Below are 22,515 nucleotides of genomic sequence, written 5' to 3'. Positions count from 1 at the left end.
TACCTCATGATGTCCTCAGATTACATAGCAAAAACCTGCTCACAGTTTCCAACAAATAAGACTAGTAAATCTGACCAGGGGTGTAACAATAGGGGGATGGGTGTTCGGATGTGTTCGTTACTCGACGAACTTTAGCCAGTGCTCAATTTCAAACTGTAGGCCCTGTCTTACATGTTTGGCGGCTGTTATACAGCCAATAAGCATGCAGGGATTGCCTGAGAATCACTGTAATTCCGGGGCAACCTTGGTAGTGACATTAATGTGATTGGCTGGTAGTATGACATTAGAGGTTATAAAAGGACAGGTGTCGCCAGGCTCGGCACACTGACGCCATTGCACTGCTCCGTGACAATTCTTATTGGAGGAGAGAGTACTTGTTCAGGCATGTGTGCACAGTATAATGAATCAGAGGCCTGGAGCATTGATACTGGTGCTGAAGCTGAACCAGCATATTAACAGTCCTTGTAAGGGCTAATGTTGTGCTTTGCTGTTTGTATCAGACACATACTACATTTAGACTAGGGAGGGAGAGTTGCAGAGGCAGGGACAGTGGCTGAATAGTCTGTAGGCAGTGAGTAAGACTTTGCAGTCCGTTGCTAAACATATAGCTGAGGCAGTTGACCGCATTTTTTTCTTTGGGTGAAAGAATTAACTATATTGTCATCCTAATATTATGATGTGCTTTGTGGTGCACTTCAATGTTCTATAACTCTCCAAAAAAGCATTGAAACATTTTTCTGGATTCAGATACTCACCTATAGAGTATTATGTGTTTTGCAGAACATTTCCATGTTATATACAACTCCCAGAAAGCATTGAAACATTTTTCTGTATTGAATTACTCACCTATATACTATTACATGCTCTGTGATACATTTAATTGTTATATAACAGTCCAAAAAAGGGTTGAAAAAAGTTTCTGTATTCACTTACGCATCCATATACTATTACGTACCCAGTGATACATTTTGGTGTTATATAACATTCCACGTTCCATGTTATTATAATAATAATAATAATAATTTTTATTTATATAGCGCCAACATATTCCGCAGCACTTTACAATTAAGCGGGGACATGTACAAACAATAAATTCGGTACGAGTTAAGACAATTTAAACAGTGACATTAGGAGTGAGGTCCCTGCTCGCAAGCTTACAATCTACAAGGAAATGGGGGGGACACAATAGGTGAAAAGTGCTCGTTATTTCAGGTCTGGCAATTATAATACATAGGGATTTTCATACAAAGCTGTATAATCCAGTCATCAGCCCGTGTGTTTAAGTGCAATAGTCAAGTATCAAGTGCAGTTAATCGTGTGCATGGAGGGTGTGGAGACAGATGAATAGTAGGGTGCAGATTCAGAGTAATATTTGGAAGGAGGGAACAGGGCAAAGTTAGTTTACTGAGTAGTTGATGTGGTAGGCTTGTTTGAAGAGATGGGTTTTCAAAGCGCTCTTGAATAGGTTGGGACTCGGTATCAGTCTTATATAACATTCGACTCAATTACGCATCTATAGAACATTACGTGCTTTCCAGTAAATTTCAGTGTTATATAACACTACCAAAAGGAGTTGAAACATTTTTTCTAAATTAAATTACTCATCCATTAAGTATTACGTGCTTTGCGGTACATTTCGGTGTTATATAAAAATCACAAAAAGAGTTGAAACATTTTTATGTATTCAGTTACTCATCGATATACAGTGCCTACAAGTAGTATTCAACCCCCTGCAGATTTAGCAGGTTTAATAAGATGCAAATAAGTTAGAGCCTTCAAACTTCAAACAAGAGCAGGATTTATTAACAGATGCATAAATCTTACAAACCAAAAAGTTTTGTTGCTCAGTTAAATTTTTATAAATTTTAAACATAAAAGTGTGGGTCAATTATTATTCAACCCCTATGTTTAATATTTTGTGGAATAACCTTTGTTTGCAATTACAGCTAATAATCGTCTTTTATAAGACCTGATCAGGCCGGCACAGGTCTCTGGAGTTATCTTGGCCCACTCCTCCATGCAGATCTTCTCCACGTTATCTAGGTTCTTTGGGTGTCTCATGTGGACTTTAATCTTGAGCTCCTTCCACAAGTTTTCAATTGGGTTAAGGTCAGGAGACTGACTAGGCCACTGCAACACCTTGATTTTTTGCCTCTTGAACCAGGCCTTGGTTTTCTTGGCTGTGTGCTTTGGGTCGTTGTCTTGTTGGAAGATGAAATGACGACCCATCTTAAGATCCTTGATGGAGGAGCAGAGGTTCTTGGCCAAAATCTCCAGGTAGGCCGTGCTATCCATCTTCCCATGGATGCGGACCAGATGGCCAGGCCCCTTGGCTGAGAAACAGCCCCACAGCATGATGCTGCCACCACCATGCTTGACTGTAGGGATGGTATTCTTGGGGTCAAATGCAGTGCCATCCAGTCTCTAAACGTCACGTGTGTGGTTGGCACCAAAGATCTCGATCTTGGTCTCATCAGACCAGAGAACCTTGAACCAGTCAGTCTCAGAGTCCTCCAAGTGATCATGAGCAAACTGTAGACGAGCCTTGACATGACGCTTTGAAAGTAAAGGTACCTTACGGGCTCGTCTAGAACGGAGACCATTGCGGTGGAGTACGTTACTTATGGTATTGACTGAAACCAATGTCCCCACTGCCATGAGATCTTCCCGGAGCTCCTTCCTTGTTGTCCTTGGGTTAGCCTTGACTCTTCGGACAAGCCTGGCCTCGGCACGGGAGGAAACTTTCAAAGGCTGTCCAGGCCGTGGAAGGCTAACAGTAGTTCCATAAGCCTTCCACTTCCGGATGATGCTCCCAACAGTGGAGACAGGTAGGCCCAACTCCTTGGAAAGGGTTTTGTACCCCTTGCCAGCCTTGTGACCCTCCACGATCTTGTCTCTGATGGCCTTGGAATGCTCCTTTGTCTTTCCCATGTTGACCATGTTTGAGTGCTGTTCCCAAGTTTGGGGAGGGTCTTAAATAGTCAGAAAAGGTTGGAAAAAGAGATAATTAATCCAAACATGTGAAGCTCATTGTTCTTTGTGCCTGAACTACTTCTTAATACTTTAGGGGAACAAACAGAATTCTGGTGGGTTGAGGGGTTGAATAATAAATGACCCTCTGAAAAAACTTTTTCCAATTTTACAAAAAAATAAACAAAGAAATAACATTCTTTTTTGCTGCAGTGCATTTCACACTTCCAGGCTGATCTACAGTCCAAATGTCACAATGCCAAGTTAATTCCAAATTTGTAAACCTGCTAAATCTGCAGGGGGTTGAATACTACTTGTAGGCACTGTACTATTACATGCTGTGGTACAATTCAGTCACGTAAGAGTCCAAAAAAGCGTTGAAAAATGTTCTGCATTCAATTTGGTACACCCAGTTCTGGCGCTGCCCCCAATTCTGGTCGGGATCCTCGCTCTATGTCTGTCCCTCGGTGTCCTGCTGCTGCTTCTCTCTCCCCCATTTCCTGGCATGCTGCCAGCAGGCCTCCAGGGAGAATGCTTAGGATAGGTACCCGCGCATACCTTCAGTTTCTTAAAGGGACAGCACGCATTTTTTGAAAACTCCAATTAACCAATGGCAGCGTACTGATTACTACGTCTGGCCCCTCCATCATAGGGAGGGTGCAGGAGCAATGAGTATCTACTCTTGCTATTTCTGGTTCTGTTCCTGTTCTGACTGCGCTGTTATAGCATTCCGTTTTGCACTCTGCTTATACTGTTTATTTCCGCAGAATATCAGTGACCAGTGGTTTGATCATCCTAAGATGACACGTGTACCTTTATACTCAAGTGCCATCCCATTCCGCCACTCACCATCTGAACCCCTGGACAACTAAAGGGGCTGGAGCCAGCTTCCTCCCATCTACCTGGAATCTGACTTCCTCACCAGAGCCAGCTTCTTATCTCATACCCGATGTCCGCTAGTCAGCTCCACCATATCTGTCAATATCTGTTTATTTGTTTGTCCCGCTGGGACAGCTGCCACGTGTCCGGGGTCTAACTGGAGGTAGCATCTGTGTCCCCCAGGTATTCCATTCTGGTCCTGTTCGAGGGATCTTACTAAGGATACCTGGGGCTCACTAGTTATGCCCCCTTCGGAGCCCCCCAGACCGAGGTCCCGAGGTTCCACTCAAAAAATAACAAACGAATGTGAACTTCATCACCTGTGCCTCCGCTTCCATTCGTTACACAAATACTCATCTCTGTATTATTATGTGCTCTATGGTACATTTCATTGGCTATTACACTCCAACAAAGCGTTGAAACATTTTTCTGTATTAAATTACTCATCCATAGAGTGTTACATGCTCTGTGGTACATTTTGATGTTATATAACACTCCAAAAAGAATTGCAATATTTTTATGGATTCAATTACTCAACAATAAAGTATTACATGCTTTGTGGTATATTTCAGTGTTATACACCTGTCCAAAAAATAGTTGAAAATTGTTTCTGTTGCATTACTCATCCACAGAGTATTTATGTTCTCTGTGGTACATTTTGTTGTGTAATATAACAGTCCAAAAAAAGTTTAAGCATTTTTATGGATTCAATTACTCACCAATAGAATATTACGTGTTCTGTGGTACATTTGGGTGGCATATAGCACTCCAAAAAAGAGTTGAAACATTTTTCTGGATTCAATTACTCATCCATATACTTGTACGTGCATGCTCTGTGGTACATTTAAATGTTATGTAATAGCCCAAACAAGCAATGAAACATTTTTCTGGATACAATTACTCACCCGTAGAGTATTATGTGCTTTGTGGTAGATTTCAGTGTTATATAACACACCAGAAAAGCAATGAAAATGTTTTCTCTGTTCAATTACTCATCCATAGTGTATTATGTGCTCTGTGGCACATATTGGTGTTATATAACAGTCCAAAATGTGTTGAATTTTTTTTCTGTAATTAATTACTAATTCATTTACTATTACATCATCTGTGGCACATTTTGGTGACATATAACACTCCCAAGAAACAATGAAAAACTTTTCTAGATTCAATTACTCATCCATAAACTATTATGGGCTCTGTGGTACATTTTGGTGTTAAATAACAGACCTAAAATGCATGGAAAAATGTTTCTGTATTCAATTACTCATCCATCTTCTCTTTCGTGCTCTGTGGTACATTTAGGTGGCATATAACACTCTAAAAAAGTGTTGAAACAGAACCACCATTTCTCGATTCTTTGATGAAAATATTAACACTGGGCAAATCTCTCCCATCATCTGGGAAACACATAAGGCCGTCCTCAGAGGGGAACTTATTTCTTTAAGTTCGTACATCAAAAAGCAGAGAGATAAAGAGATTCAGTCTCTTCTACATCAAATTAACTTATCAGAACGCACCCACAAAACTACTAGATCGAGTGAGTCTCTTCAAGAACTTATTTCCCTCCGCAACAAACTCAAAGATTTGTTAAACGTGAAATCAGCAAAACTGCTCATGTACTGCAGACATCGCTTCTACATGCATGAAAACAGAAGTAGCAAACTCACTACACAGTTGCTTAAACAGCAAAAAGAAAAGAAATTCATTAAATATATTCTCACTAAGACAAACAAGAGAGTTGTGGACTCTAAGGAAATTGCTGAGACCTTCCGCCAATATTATGAATCTCTTTACAATCTGCCCCCCTCTGACGACATGAAAGACTGTTCAATGGCCATAACCAAAATTCAAAACTTCTTGGCCCCTCTCTCTCTCCCGACAATCTCCCCTAAGGACTGCAATACACTTCTTGCTGAAGTCACACTAAAAGAGGTGGAGGACACTTTAAAAGACACCCCCAACGGTAAATCTCCCGGTCCTGACGGGTTCCCGGTTGGATACTATAAAAAATTCTCTGTTAAGGAAAAAGAAGCGTGTGCACTACTGGTAGGAAGGTGCTTAGGTAGGCTCCCACACCTTGATACAATAACGAAAAAACCTAGCACTCAACTTAACGCTTATGTGAAAATTTATTGTAGTACCCAACAAACGTTTCGGTCCGTCATACGGACCTTCATCAGTAACTACATGTGAAAAATAAACAACCAAATAGACCAAAATAAATAAACAAATAAATAAACATAAACAAAAGTATATACATTGCATGAACAAAGAAGATCAACAGCATCTATATGATAACAAGTCCAATAGTACAGTCGAAATATAAGCAGAAGAGAACCATGCAGAATACAGTGGCACAACACTGTCTATGACATAAAGTGGTAGAGGGAGGGAGTGTAAGACACGTACCGTACTATACTGAAGCTTGGAAAAAAAGAGACCGTAGTGTCTCAGGGCACTTATAACTGTGACGCCTATGTATGGAAAGAAAAATGAGAAGCCTGCCTATAGTGCAGTGACCAGGGGTTGTGCTGGTGTAAGCATACCTTACTAGAGCGCTGTGCCGGTTAAGAGACTGGGGATAAAAGGGAGGAATGCGTTTAAATATACATGCCAAATAGTTAGATGGTGAGGATAAGCCATGCTGAAGGGTGGTTACCTGTGGAGGATGTGTCTTGAAGCGCAACTGACAGACGCGGAATCCACCGCTAGTCTGATCAGGGGACGTGGAAACCGCCATTTAATGCACTGGGGGAGGGGCCATATCGGCTGTTTTAGCCTATGGTCAGTGGCTGTCCGCTGGGCCGGAAATGACGTCACCGGCTCCTGGTGATGCTGTATGACCGGCGTGCAGCTGTATAAACAGCGTGCATGTGAGAAAAAGCCGGCGGAAGTGACGTGTGTGTGTGTCACGGCCCTCCGGAACATAGTAGCATACAGATAGGTTCCACCTGACAACAACGGCGATTAAGGACAATCACAGGAAAGCTCAGAGGGGCGGTGCCTAATAGGGATCCAGTGAATGGTGGAAGATTGCCGTGGTGAAAGTGATCTTTCTGCGCCGTGTTCAGCCGTGTGGATGATAGGCTTAGTGGAAAAAGAAGACTTGATCCAGTGCGGTCCGTGACTGTACCGGTGGATGGTGGCATAACAGAAATTTCAATACAGACGGCTCTGATAATGAGAAGAGAAAAACAGTTACATCTGACACAAAATTATACATGAGTTACAATAAATAACCCCCATATAAAATGGATGCAATATTGTGGGATAATGACATAACTGATGTGAGGTAGATACCAAAGATATAGGAGAATAGATAAAATTAGGACATCCACATGTGGGGACATAGGTTACTTGTAATGGAATGGGGTCACAGAGCATGCCAGCACAAAACCAGCTGGACTTTAGGGACCGCAGCAGAGGGGTCAGTATAAATGTAGTTTAAATATGCTTAACAGGAAAATTACTGCCCAAATGAGTACTTAGAGAAAAGACGCCAGATCATAGTCCCTATTGAGGCCCAATGGGTGAAGGGTCTCCAACATGTGGATCCAAAAGGCCTCCCTCCGTTTAAGACGGGCCACCCGATTACCACCCCGTCTCATGGGGGGGATGTGTTCGATTACCTGGAACCGTAACTGTGAGACATTGTGGCCTAGGGTATTGAAGTGTGACGGAATGGGTAGTAGAAGGTGTTTACAACGGACTGTGGACTTGTGCTTGGAGATCCGATCGTGTATTGATTGCGTGGTTTCCCCCACGTATAAGAGTCCACATGGGCATTTGATCAGGTATATAACCCAAGATGAGGCGCAGGTGAAGTAATCTGGAATAGGAAATGTTTTGCCCGAGCGATGATGGTGAAAGGAGCCTTTGAGGACATTATGGCACTGTGAGCAATTGAGGCATGGGAAAGTCCCTGTACGGGGGTTTTGTAAAAACCGTTGGCGTGGGGATGATTTAGTAGACCCTAAGTCCGCCCTTACCAATGAATCTTTCAGATTGGGTGGGCGCTTGAAACAGGGAAGGAATGGGTTTTGGAATTCAGGAACGTGAGGATGTGCCTTTGACAATAAATGCCAATTTTGGCGTATGGACCTATGTAGAATATAAGCAAATGGGTGATATGAATGTATAAATGGGACTCGATTAGAGGCTTTAGTGGATTGTGGGAGCGCAGGTAAGGTGGCTTGTTGAAGAATGGATGATGGGTAGCCACGTTGGGTGAATTTGGTGGCCATTTCTTGTAGACGGAGTGGTCGTAGATCCGAGTCAGACACAATTTTTGATACCCGGTGAAATTGGGACTTGGGTACTGATCTCTTAGTGGCAGGGGGATGGAAACTCGTAAAGTGTAACAAACTGTTATGATCAGTACTTTTTGTATAGAGGTCAGTGGAAATGGAACCGTCTGGTTGTAGGATGACCATTGTGTCCAGAAAGTTGATCCGAGTGGGATCCTGTGACATGGTAAAGGAGATCCCCGGCCAGGCTGTATTAAGCCAGTCAAAAAAGGAGGCGAGGGCCTCCAACGTGCCCCCCCATATGCAGAAGACGTCGTCTATGTAACGTCTTCGAGGAGAGTCAGATATACTCAAACTCCCTGTTCCGTAGTAACGTACTCCTTTGGAGACGTTACATAGACGACTGTTGTGAATTTGGATTCTGGGCTCCCCCGGTGGCTACTGGTGGAATTGAACTGGTGTCTTCATCTTCTCTGTTCACCTGTTCCCATCAAGATGTGGGAGTCGCTATATAACCTTGCTGCTCTGTTAGTTGCTTGCCGGTCAACAATGTTATCAGAAGCCTCTCTGTGCTTGTTCCTGCTCCTAGACAACTACTAGATAAGTTGGACTCTTGTCCATGTTTGTTTTTGCATTTTTGTTCCAGTTCACAGCTGTAGTTTCGTTACTGTGTCTGGAAAGCTCTTGTGAACAGGAATTGCCACTCTGGTGTTATGAGTTAATGCCAGAGTTTTAAAGTAATTTCTGGATGGTGTTTTGATAGGGTTTTTAGCTGACCATGAAAGTGTCCTTCCTGTCTTCTGCTATGTAGTAAGTGGACCTCAAATTTGCTAAACCTATTTTCATACTACGTTTGTTATTTCATCTTGATTCACCGCCAATACATGTGGGGGGCCTCTGTCTCCTTTCGGGGTATTTCTCTAGAGGTGAGCTAGGACTAATATTTTCCTCTGCTAGTTTTATTTAGTCCTCCGGCTGGTGCTGGGCATCTAGAATCAACGTAGGCATGCTACCCGGCCACTGCTAGTTGTGTGTTAGGTTTAGTTCATGGTCAGCTCAGTTTCCATCTTCCAAGAGCTAGTTCCTATATATGCTGATGCTATGATCTCTTGCCATTGAGATCATGACAGTTTGACCGGCCCACTAAAGGGTTAAAATCCTTGGCTGAGAAAGGAGAGAAATAAGTAGTCTGCTGAAATTTTTTTTTTTTTTTTCTCTCCTTTGAATGGCTCTGTGTTCACCTGTTTGCAATGGATCTTCAGAGTGTAACTGCAGGTTTGAATAATCTCGCCACGAAGGTACAAAATTTGCAAGATTTTGTTTGTCATGCACCTGTATCTGAGCCGAGAATTCCTTTGCCGGAATTTTTCTCGGGGAATAGATCTGGGTTTCAGAATTTTCGAAATAATTGCAAATTATTTTTGTCCCTGAAATCTCGCTCTGCCGGAGATCCTGCACAGCAGGTCAGGATTGTGATTTCCTTGCTCCGGGGCGACCCTCAAGACTGGGCTTTTTCATTGACACCAGGGGATCCTGCGTTGCTCAATGTGGATGCGTTTTTTCTGGCCTTGGGGTTGCTTTATGACGAACCTCATTTGGAGCTTCAGGCAGAAAAAACTTTGATGTCCCTATCTCAGGGGCAAGATATAGCGGAAATTTACTGCCAAAGATTCCGTAAATGGTCTGTGCTTACTCAGTGGAATGAGTGCGCCCTGGCGGCGACTTTCAGAGAGGGTCTCTCTGATGCCATTAAGGATGTTATGGTGGGGTTCCCTGTGCCTGCGGGTCTGAATGAGTCCATGACAATGGCTATTCAGATCGATAGGCGTTTGCGGGAGCGCAAACCAGTGCACCATCTGGCGGTGTCCACTGAGAAATCGCCAGAGAGTATGCAGTGTGATAGAATTCTGTCCCGAAGCGAGCGGCAGAATTTTAGACGGAAAAATGGGTTGTGTTTCTATTGTGGTGATTCTACTCATGTTATATCAGCATGCTCTAAGCGCACTAAAAAGCTTGGTAAATCTGTTTCCATTTGCACCTTACCGTCTAAGTTTATTCTATCTGTGACCCTGATTTGCTCTTTGTCATCTATTACCACGGACGCCTATGTCGACTCTGGCGCCGCTTTGAGTCTTATGGATTGGTCCTTTGCCAAACGCTGTGGGTATGATTTAGAGCCTTTGGAGACTCCTATTCCTCTGAAGGGGATTGACTCCACCCCATTGGCTAATAATAAACCACAATACTGGACACAAGTAACTATGCGTATTAATCCGGATCACCAGGAGATTATTCGCTTTCTGGTGCTGTATAATCTACATGATGATTTGGTGCTAGGATTGCCTTGGCTGCAATCTCACAACCCAGTCCTCGACTGGAAAGCTATGTCTGTGTTGAGCTGGGGATGTAAGGGGGCTCATGGGGATGTACCTGTGGTTTCCATTTCATCATCTATTCCCTCTGAAATTCCTGAGTTCCTGTCTGACTATCGTGACGTCTTTGAAGAATCCAAGCTTGGTTCGTTACCTCCGCACCGAGAGTGCGATTGTGCCATAGATTTAATCCCGGGTAGTAAATACCCAAAGGGTCGTTTATTTAATCTGTCTGTGCCTGAACATGCTGCTATGCGTGAATATATAAAGGAGTCCTTGGAAAAGGGACATATTCGTCCATCGTCATCTCCCTTAGGAGCCGGTTTTTTCTTTGTGTCAAAAAAAGACGGCTCTTTGAGACCATGTATTGATTATCGGCTTTTGAATAAAATCACTGTTAAATATCAATACCCATTGCCGTTGCTGACTGATTTGTTTGCTCGCATAAAGGGGGCCAAGTGGTTCTCTAAGATTGACCTTAGTGGGGCGTATAATTTGGTGCGAATCAGGCAGGGGGATGAGTGGAAAACCGCATTTAATACGCCCGAGGGCCACTTTGAGTATTTAGTGATGCCTTTTGGTCTTTCAAATGCTCCGTCAGTTTTCCAGTCCTTTATGCATGATATTTTTCGCGATTATTTGGATAAATTTATGATTGTGTATCTGGATGATATTCTGATTTTTTCGGATGACTGGGACTCTCATGTCCAGCAAGTCAGGAGGGTTTTTCAGGTTTTGCGGTCTAATTCTTTGTGTGTGAAGGGTTCTAAGTGTGTTTTTGGGGTACAGAGGATTTCCTTTTTGGGATATATTTTTTCCCCCTCTTCCATTGAAATGGATCCTGTCAAGGTTCAAGCTATTTGTGATTGGACGCAGCCCTCTTCTCTTAAGAGTCTTCAGAAATTTTTGGGCTTTGCTAACTTTTATCGTCGATTTATTGCTGGTTTTTCGGATATTGCTAAGCCATTGACCGATTTGACTAAGAAGGGTGCTGATGTTGCTGATTGGTCCCCTGATGCTGTGGAGGCCTTTCGGGAGCTTAAGCGCCGTTTTTCCTCTGCCCCTGTGTTGCGTCAGCCTGATGTTGCTCTACCTTTTCAGGTTGAGGTCGACGCTTCTGAGATCGGAGCTGGGGCAGTGTTGTCGCAGAAAAGTTCTGACTGCTCCGTGATGAGGCCTTGTGCCTTCTTTTCCCGTAAATTTTCGCCCGCTGAGCGGAATTATGATGTTGGGAATCGGGAGCTTTTGGCCATGAAGTGGGCTTTTGAGGAGTGGCGCCATTGGCTTGAGGGGGCCAGACATCAGGTGGTGGTATTGACTGACCACAAAAATTTGGTTTATCTTGAGACCGCCAGGCGCCTGAATCCTAGACAGGCGCGCTGGTCATTATTTTTCTCTCGGTTTAATTTTGTGGTGTCATACCTACCGGGTTCTAAGAATGTTAAGGCGGATGCCCTTTCTAGGAGTTTTGAGCCTGACTCGCCTGGTAACTCTGAGCCCACAGGTATCCTTAAGGATGGAGTGGTATTGTCAGCCGTTTCTCCAGACCTGCGGCGGGCCTTGCAGGAGTTTCAGGCGGATAGACCTGATCGTTGTCCACCTGATAAACTGTTTGTTCCTGATGATTGGACCAGTAGAGTCATCTCTGAGGTTCATTCTTCTGCGTTGGCAGGTCATCCTGGCATTTTTGGTACCAGGGATTTGGTGGCAAGGTCCTTCTGGTGGCCTTCCCTGTCACGAGATGTGCGAGGCTTTGTGCAGTCTTGTGACGTTTGTGCTCGGGCCAAGCCTTGTTGTTCTCGGGCTAGTGGATTGTTGTTGCCCTTGCCTATTCCTAAGAGGCCTTGGACGCACATCTCGATGGATTTTATTTCAGATCTGCCTGTTTCTCAGAAGATGTCTGTCATCTGGGTGGTGTGTGACCGTTTCTCTAAGATGGTCCATTTGGTTCCTCTGCCCAAGTTGCCTTCTTCTTCCGAGTTGGTTCCTCTGTTTTTTCAAAATGTTGTTCGTTTGCATGGTATTCCTGAGAATATCGTTTCTGACAGAGGGACCCAATTCGTGTCTAGATTTTGGCGGGCATTCTGTGCTAGGATGGGCATAGATTTATCTTTTTCGTCCGCTTTCCATCCTCAGACGAATGGCCAGACTGAGCGGATTAATCAGACCCTGGAGACATATCTGAGGTGTTTTGTGTCTGCTGACCAGGATGATTGGGTTGCTTTTTTGCCATTGGCGGAGTTCGCTCTCAATAATCGGGCCAGCTCTGCCACTTTGGTGTCCCCGTTTTTCTGTAATTCGGGGTTTCATCCTCGATTTTCCTCTGGTCAGGTGGAATCTTCGGATTGTCCTGGAGTGGATGCTGTGGTGGAGAGATTGCATCAGATCTGGAGGCAGGTGGTGGACAATTTGAGGTTGTCCCAGGAGAAGACTCAGCTTTTTGCTAACCGCCGTCGTCGTGTTGGTCCTCGTCTTCGTGTTGGGGACTTGGTGTGGTTGTCTTCTCGTTTTGTCCCTATGAGGGTCTCTTCTCCTAAGTTTAAGCCTCGGTTCATCGGCCCGTATAAGATATTGGAGATTCTTAACCCTGTTTCCTTCCGTTTGGACCTCCCTGCATCCTTTTCTATTCATAACGTTTTTCATCGGTCATTATTGCGCAGGTATGAGGTACCGGTTGTGCCTTCCGTTGAGCCTCCTGCTCCGGTGTTGGTTGAGGGTGAGTTGGAGTACGTTGTGGAGAAAATCTTAGACTCTCGTGTTTCCAGACGGAGACTCCAGTATCTGGTCAAGTGGAAGGGATACGGCCAGGAGGATAATTCTTGGGTGAATGCATCTGATGTTCATGCCTCTGATCTGGTTCGTGCCTTTCATAGGGCCCATCCTGATCGCCCTGGTGGTTCTGGTGAGGGTTCGGTGCCCCCTCCTTGAGGGGGGGGTACTGTTGTGAATTTGGATTCTGGGCTCCCCCGGTGGCTACTGGTGGAATTGAACTGGTGTCTTCATCTTCTCTGTTCACCTGTTCCCATCAAGATGTGGGAGTCGCTATATAACCTTGCTGCTCTGTTAGTTGCTTGCCGGTCAACAATGTTATCAGAAGCCTCTCTGTGCTTGTTCCTGCTCCTAGACAACTACTAGATAAGTTGGACTCTTGTCCATGTTTGTTTTTGCATTTTTGTTCCAGTTCACAGCTGTAGTTTCGTTACTGTGTCTGGAAAGCTCTTGTGAACAGGAATTGCCACTCTGGTGTTATGAGTTAATGCCAGAGTTTTAAAGTAATTTCTGGATGGTGTTTTGATAGGGTTTTTAGCTGACCATGAAAGTGTCCTTCCTGTCTTCTGCTATGTAGTAAGTGGACCTCAAATTTGCTAAACCTATTTTCATACTACGTTTGTTATTTCATCTTGATTCACCGCCAATACATGTGGGGGGCCTCTGTCTCCTTTCGGGGTATTTCTCTAGAGGTGAGCTAGGACTAATATTTTCCTCTGCTAGTTTTATTTAGTCCTCCGGCTGGTGCTGGGCATCTAGAATCAACGTAGGCATGCTACCCGGCCACTGCTAGTTGTGTGTTAGGTTTAGTTCATGGTCAGCTCAGTTTCCATCTTCCAAGAGCTAGTTCCTATATATGCTGATGCTATGATCTCTTGCCATTGAGATCATGACAGACGACGTCTACATAGGTCCATACGCCAAAATTGGCATTTATTGTCAAAGGCACATCCTCACGTTCCTGAATTCCAAAACCCATTCCTTCCCTGTTTCAAGCGCCCACCCAATCTGAAAGATTCATTGGTAAGGGCGGACTTAGGGTCTACTAAATCATCCCCACGCCAACGGTTTTTACAAAACCCCCGTACAGGGACTTTCCCATGCCTCAATTGCTCACAGTGCCATAATGTCCTCAAAGGCTCCTCCTTTCACCATCCTCGCTCGGGCAAAACATTTCCTATTCCAGATTTCTTCACCTGCGCCTCATCTTGGGTTATATACCTGATCAAATGCCCATGTGGACTCTTATACGTGGGGGAAACCACGCAATCAATACGCAATCGGATCTCCAAGCACAAGTCCACAGTCCATTGTAAACACCTTCTACTACCCATTCCGTCACACTACAATACCCTAGGCCACAATGTCTCACAGCTACGGTTCCAGGTAATCGAACACATCCCCCCCATGAGACGGGGTGGTAATCGGGTGACCCGTCTTAAACGGAGGGAGGCCTTTTGGATCCACACGTTGGAGACCCTTCACCCATTGGGCCTCAATAGGGACTATGATCTGGCGTCTTTTCTCTAAGTACTCATTTGGGCAGTAATTTTCCTGTTAAGCATATTTAAACTACATTTATACTGACCCCTCTGCTGCGGTCGCTAAAGTCCAGCTGGTTTTGTGCTGGCATGCTCTGTGACCCCATTCCATTACAAGTAACCTATGTCCCCACATGTGGATGTCCTAATTTTATCTATTCTCCTATATCTTTGGTATCTACCTCACATCAGTTATGTCATTATCCCACAATATTGCATCCATTTTATATGGGGGTTATTTATTGTAACTCATGTATAATTTTGTGTCAGATGTAACTGTTTTTCTCTTCTCATTATCAGAGCCGTCTGTATTGAAATTTCTGTTATGCCACCATCCACCGGTACAGTCACGGACCGCACTGGATCAAGTCTTCTTTTTCCACTAAGCCTATCATCCACACGGCTGAACACGGCGCAGAAAGATCACTTTCACCACGGCAATCTTCCACCATTCACTGGATCCCTATTAGGCACCGCCCCTCTGAGCTTTCCTGTGATTGTCCTTAATCGCCGTTGTTGTCAGGTGGAACCTATCTGTATGCTACTATGTTCCGGAGGGCCGTGACACACACACACGTCACTTCCGCCGGCTTTTTCTCACATGCACGCTGTTTATACAGCTGTACGCCGGTCATACAGCATCACCAGGAGCCGGTGACGTCATTTCCGGCCCAGCGAACAGCCACTGACCATAGGCTAAAACAGCCGATATGGCCCCTCCCCCAGTGCATTAAATGGCGGTTTCCACGTCCCCTGATCAGACTAGCGGTGGATTCCGCGTCTGTCAGCGGCGCTTCAAGACACATCCTCCACAGGTAACCACCCTTCAGCATGGCTTATCCTCACCATCTAACTATTTGGCATGTATATTTAAACGCATTCCTCCCTTTTATCCCCAGTCTCTTAACTGGCACAGCGCTCTAGTAAGGTATGCTTACACCAGCACAACCCCTGGTCACTGCACTATAGGCAGGCTTCTCATTTTTCTTTCCATACATAGGCGTCACAGTTATAAGTGCCCTGAGACAGTACGGTCTCTTTTTTTCCAAGCTTCAGTATAGTACGGTACGTGTCTTACACTCCCTCCCTCTACCACTTTATGTCATAGACAGTGTTGTGCCACTGTATTCTGCATGGTTCTCTTCTGCTTATATTTCGACTGTACTATTGGACTTGTTATCATATAGATGCTGTTGATCTTCTTTGTTCATGCAATGTATATACTTTTGTTTATGTTTATTTATTTGTTTATTTATTTTGGTCTATTTGGTTGTTTATTTTTCACTTGTAGTTACTGATGAAGGTCCGTATGACGGACCGAAACGTTTGTTGGGTACTACAATAAATTTTCACATAAGCATCAAGTTGAGTGCTAGGTTTTTTTCGTTATTGTATCAAGGTGTGGGAGCCTACCTAAGCACCTTCCTACCAGTAGTGCACACGCTTCTTTTTCCTTAACATTGTTTCCCCTACGTGGAGCACACTGACGGGTCATGACTACGTTCTCTTATAATGCAGAAGAGACCTCGAATATTTTGGCACGTTCCACTTTCAATAGCGATTTTCTTAAAATCCCACCAAGGGAGATCAGGGGGAGAGATTTAGAGCGGGAGCTTCGCCACTTCACAAACATTGAACTCCACTGTGCCACACTCACCGAATATCTCCGAGCACAACGGATCCCTAGGGGTCTACGGGTACCACTACGTCCCACACTCTTTCGGGACTCCTCTGATTACTGTATTAAGTATGAACAAATACTTAACAAATGTTCTTTTGACATTATCACCCTGACAATCGAGCATCTGCAGAAAGCGATTTCCATGAGTTCGGAAGCCATCAAGTCTATCGAGGCGCAGCTATCCTCGTCCGGTCCTCCCGAAGAACTCACAGCTCTTAGAGACCAGATATCCAAGAATATTGAGAAACACCGACGGGAGACGGAGGAGAGGAAGCGCATTAAATTTAACAGGGACACGGAGGATTACGAACGTCAACAGGTTTATAGATGGCAAGACAACTTCTACGTTCGACGCAACACATCACGTCAGGCTCCCCGATCCTCCCTCGACTACTCGACATCAGGCTCGGAACAAGAACAAGGAACCTCTACAGCCATCCCTCCCCGTTTTTTAGGCCAACGACAACGCTACCTGCGAAGAAGACCACGAGGCGCGGCCATGGACACAGGAAGAGACTCAGACCAGGCGAGAATAACGAGATCTCAGGTACCAACCCGCTGGTTATAAACATTTCTGATAGACTTCTTGGGGTGGCGGAATATAGGGTACTGCAGAAGGGACTATCGTTTTGTCCTTCGTATCAGTGCCACACCTTTGATCTGGAGATGGACCTTCATCGATTTTTTCGCACTCTTAGACTTAAGGCCTTTTTTGCTAACTCCTCAGAACCCGCCCCGATCCAATCTGATATTGTACCATCAGATCATACTCTGTCCTCACGCAGTTTGGGTCTCCATACAAAAAGCCACTTTAGGCCCCCTCATGGCTCTCACGCCATGGAAACCTTTATTGGCTTCGTCCAGAATTCGTTCAAATCACTATGCGAGGATATCAGAAGGGGTAGACTGTCATATCCTCCCAATCTTTCCACTACGGAAAGACAGGCCCTACAAGGCCTACAAAATGATTCCAGCCTAGTTATCAAGCCGGCCGACAAAGGGGGCGCCCTGGTTATAATGAATAAGACAGATTACCTCCTCGAAATTAGACGTCAATTGGACAACTCCACCATCTATGTTAAGTTACCACGAGACCCTACGGTTGCTACTCGGCAAACCATTTCTGATACTCTTCTGAAATACACCCAACTAGGGGTTTTAGATCCAAAAACATGTGAATTTCTTACCAATTTACATCCGGTTATCCCTGTTTTCTATACCATTCCTAAAATTCACAAAAATCTGGAGAAACCACCAGGGAGGCCGATAGTAGCCTCCACTGACTCCATACTCTCCCCTCTGGCGGTATACCTAGAAAAAATCTTAACTCCTCTGATACGGAGATCTAAATCCTTCATCCTGGACACGGGATCCTTCTTAAATATTTTAAAGGAGGTGGGATCTATCCCTCCACATTCTATACTGGTTACCATGGATGTAAAAGATTTATACACTTCCATCCCACACATAGAGGGTATCAACTCCGTTCACAAATTACTTACTCAGTCTGGTTTTCAATCTGACCAAATTAACCTGTGTGTTGAACTGTTGACCATCATTCTTACCCGCAATTATTTTATGTTCCAGGACGATTTCTACCTACAGATCCGGGGCACCGCGATGGGCTCCAACGTAGCGCCCCCCTATGCTAATTGTTACATGGCCGACTTCGAGGAGAGTCAGATATACTCAAACTCCCTGTTCCGCAGTAACGTACTCCTTTGGAGACGTTACATAGACGACGTCTTCTGCATATGGGGGGGCACGTTGGAGGCCCTCACCTCCTTTTTTGACTGGCTTAATACAGCCTGGCCGGGGATCTCCTTTACCATGTCACAGGATCCCACTCGGATCAACTTTCTGGACACAATGGTCATCCTACAACCAGACGGTTCCATTTCCACTGACCTCTATACAAAAAGTACTGATCGTAACAGTTTGTTACACTTTACGAGTTTCCATCCCCCTGCCACTAAGAGATCAGTACCCAAGTCCCAATTTCACCGGGTATCAAAAATTGTGTCTGACTCGGATCTACGACCACTCCGTCTACAAGAAATGGCCACCAAATTCACCCAACGTGGCTACCCATCATCCATTCTTCAACAAGCCACCTTACCTGCGCTCCCACGATCCACTAAAGCCTCTAATCGAGTCCCATTTATACATTCATATCACCCATTTGCTTATATTCTACATAGGTCCATACGCCAAAATTGGCATTTATTGTCAAAGGCACATCCTCACATTCCTGAATTCCAAAACCCATTCCTTCCCTGTTTCAAGCGCCCACCCAATCTGAAAGATTCATTGGTAAGGGCGGACTTAGGGTCTACTAAATCATCCCCACGCCAACGGTTTTTACAAAACCCCCGTACAGGGACTTTCCCATGCCTCAATTGCTCACAGTGCCATAATGTCCTCAAAGGCTCCTCCTTTCACCATCCTCGCTCGGGCAAAACATTTCCTATTCCAAATTACTTCACCTGCGCCTCATCTTGGGTTATATACCTGATCAAATGCCCATGTGGACTCTTATACGTGGGGGAAACCACGCAATCAATACGCGATCGGATCTCCAAGCACAAGTCCACAGTCCATTGTAAACACCTTCTACTACCCATTCCGTCACACTTCAATACCCTAGGCCACAATGTCTCACAGTTACGGTTCCAGGTAATCGAACACATCCCCCCCATGAGACGGGGTGGTAATCGGGTGGCCCGTCTTAAACGGAGGGAGGCCTTTTGGATCCACACGTTGGAGACCCTTCACCCATTGGGCCTCAATAGGGACTATGATCTGGCATCTTTTCTCTAAGTACTCATTTGGGCAGTAATTTTCCTGTTAAGCATATTTAAACTACATTTATACTGACCCCTCTGCTGCGGTCCCTAAAGTCCAGCTGGTTTTGTGCTGGCATGCTCTGTGACCCCATTCCATTATAAGTAACCTATGTCCCCACATGTGGATGTCCTAATTTTATCTATTCTCCTATATCTTTGGTATCTACCTCACATCAGTTATGTCATTATCCCACAATATTGCATCCATTTTATATGGGGGTTATTTATTGTAACTCATGTATAATTTTGTGTCAGATGTAACTGTTTTTCTCTTCTCATTATCAGAGCCGTCTGTATTGAAATTTCTGTTATGCCACCATCCACCGGTACAGTCACGGACCGCACTGGATCAAGTCTTCTTTTTCCACTAAGCCTATCATCCACACGGCTGAACACGGCGCAGAAAGATCACTTTCACCACGGCAATCTTCCACCATTCACTGGATCCCTATTAGGCACCGCCCCTCTGAGCTTTCCTGTGATTGTCCTTAATCGCCGTTGTCGTCAGGTGGAACCTATCTGTATGCTACTATGTTCCGGAGGGCCGTGACACACACACACGTCACTTCCGCCGGCTTTTTCTCACATGCACGCTGTTTATACAGCTGCACGCCGGTCATACAGCATCACCAGGAGCCGGTGACGTCATTTCCGGCCCAGCGGACAGCCACTGACCATAGGCTAAAACGGCCAATATGGCCCCTCCCCCAGTGCATTAAATGGCGGTTTCCACGTCCCCTGATCAGACTAGCGGTGGATTCCGCGTCTGTCAGTGGCGCTTCAAGACACATCCTCCACAGGTAACCACCCTTCAGCATGGCTTATCCTCACCATCTAACTATTTGGCATGTATATTTAAATGCATTCCTCCCTTTTATCCCCAGTCTCTTAACCGGCACAGCGCTCTAGTAAGGTATGCTTACACCAGCACAACCCCTGGTCACTGCACTATAGGCAGGCTTCTCATTTTTCTTTCCATACATAGGCGTCACAGTTATAAGTGCCCTGAGACACTACGGTCTCTTTTTTTCCAAGCTTCAGTATAGTACGGTACGTGTCTTACACTCCCTCCCTCTACCACTTTATGTCATAGACAGTGTTGTGCCACTGTATTCTGCATGGTTCTCTTCTGCTTATATTTCGACTGTACTATTGGACTTGTTATCATATAGATGCTGTTGATCTTCTTTGTTCATGCAATGTATATACTTTTGTTTATGTTTATTTATTTGTTTATTTATTTTGGTCTATTTGGTTGTTTATTTTTCACATGTAGTTACTGATGAAGGTCCGTATGACGGACCGAAACGTTTGTTGGGTACTACAATAAATTTTCACATAAGCATCAAGTTGAGTGCTAGGTTTTTTTCGTTATAAAAAATTCTCTGACATCCTCCTTCCCCATCTAGTAAATCTCTTTAACTCCTTTTTTGGAGGGATGACCCCACCCCGCCAGGCGCTGGAAGCTTACATTGCCATCATACCAAAAGAGGGGAAGGATGACAGCCTCTGCAGTAATTACCGTCCCATATCGTTACTAAATACTGACCTCAAACTGTGGGCTAAGATATTGGCCTCAAGAATCAATAAAGTACTAGGCGAGATTATTCGCCCCGACCAAGTGGGGTTTGTGAGAGGACGTGAAGGCAAAGACAATTCTGTAAAAGTCCTACATGCTATTTCCTATGCCAGGACAACCAGAACGCCGCTAGCCATCCTGTCAACTGACGCTGAAAAAGCGTTTGACAGGATCAGTTGGCAATATATGGTCTGTACATTACAAAAATTTGCCTTCCCGCCCCCTTTCATAGATGCCATTATGTCCCTCTATGTGGACCCATCTGCTAGAGTCGGGGTGAACGGGATCTTCTCGGAGCCCTTTAAAATACGTAATGGCACCAGACAGGGCTGTCCTCTTTCCCCTGCCCTTTTCATAGTGGTAATGGAAACCCAGTAGTAGAGCATAGGGTAGTTTCGTCAAACTCAATTTGACAGGTGGACGCGCCCCTATCAGAGTGTATCAAAGTGTGTAACCCCTCCCCTCCCTGGCAGCCAGCTGTCCCTCCTTGTCTGGCTCTCCCCTTTTGATATAGTTTAATATTGTTATCACAGTGTTTAATATTGTTAATACAGTGTTTATTATCTGTTATGACCCCAGTGGACAGGGTCTCAGAGGAACGTGTAAGTCTGCGAGATACAAAAATCCAGCTCATAGGGCTGTGGTAACTGGGTTGACCAAATAGCTACTCCTAACGCCAACACTAGAAGTAGCCGGGGATCATGCCTACGGTGATCGCTAGATGACTCGCGCCAGCCGGAGAATCTAACTACCCCTAGGAGAAGAAAACAAAGACCTCTCTTGCCTCCAGAGAAAGGGACCCCAAAGCAAGATACAAGCCCCCCACAAATAATAACGGTGAGGTAAGAGGAAATGACAAACACAGAAATGAACCAGGTTCAGCAAAGAGAGGCCAGCTTACTAATAGCAGAATAAAGCAAGATAACTTATCTGGTCAACAAAAACCCTATAAAAATCCACGCTGGAGATTCAAGAACCCCCGAACCGTCTAACGGTCCGGGGGGAGAACACCAGCCCCCTAGAGCTTCCAGCAAAGGTCAGGATACAGATTGGAACAAGCTGGACAAAAATACAAAACAAAATCAAAGCAAAAAGCAAGGAAGCAGACTTAGCTTGAAATACAGGAACCAGGATCAAAGGACAAGAGCACAACAGATTAGCTCTGATTTCAACGATGCCAGGCATTGAACTGAAGGTCCACGGAGCTTAAATAGCAACGCCCCTGAACTAACGGCCCAGGTGAGGAAATAGGAAAAGACAGACGCTCCAGAGTCAAATCACTAATGACCACTAGAGGGAGCAAAAAGCAAAATCACAACAGTACCCCCCCTTAGTGAGGGGTCACCGAACCCTCACCACAACCACCAGGGCGATCAGGATGAGCGGCGTGAAAGGCACGAACTAAATCGGCCGCATGAACCTCAGAGGCGACCACCCAGGAATTATCTTCCTGACCATAGCCCTTCCACTTGACCAGGTACTGAAGCCTCCGCCTGGAGAGACGAGAATCCAAGATCTTCTCCACCACGTACTCCAACTCGCCCTCAACCAACACCGGAGCAGGAGGCTCAGCAGAAGGAACCACAGGCACAACGTACCGCCGCAACAAGGACCTATGAAACACGTTGTGG

At 44.9% G+C, this 22,515-nt stretch overlaps 1 protein-coding gene across 1 annotated transcript in view; it reads right to left on the bottom strand.

Moving 5' to 3' along the window:
- The window catches only part of C7H2orf80 (chromosome 7 C2orf80 homolog), a 513,500-nt gene that overhangs the window by 96,646 nt on the left and 394,339 nt on the right, over positions 1-22,515 (bottom strand). The gene's annotated exons all lie outside the window — the stretch shown is intronic.

Source organism: Ranitomeya variabilis, chromosome 7 (genome assembly GCF_051348905.1).
Source record: "Ranitomeya variabilis isolate aRanVar5 chromosome 7, aRanVar5.hap1, whole genome shotgun sequence".
NCBI lineage: Eukaryota > Metazoa > Chordata > Amphibia > Anura > Dendrobatidae > Ranitomeya > Ranitomeya variabilis.
Note: the sequence above shows the minus strand (reverse complement) of the source record. Positions and strands in the feature narration are given on the sequence as shown.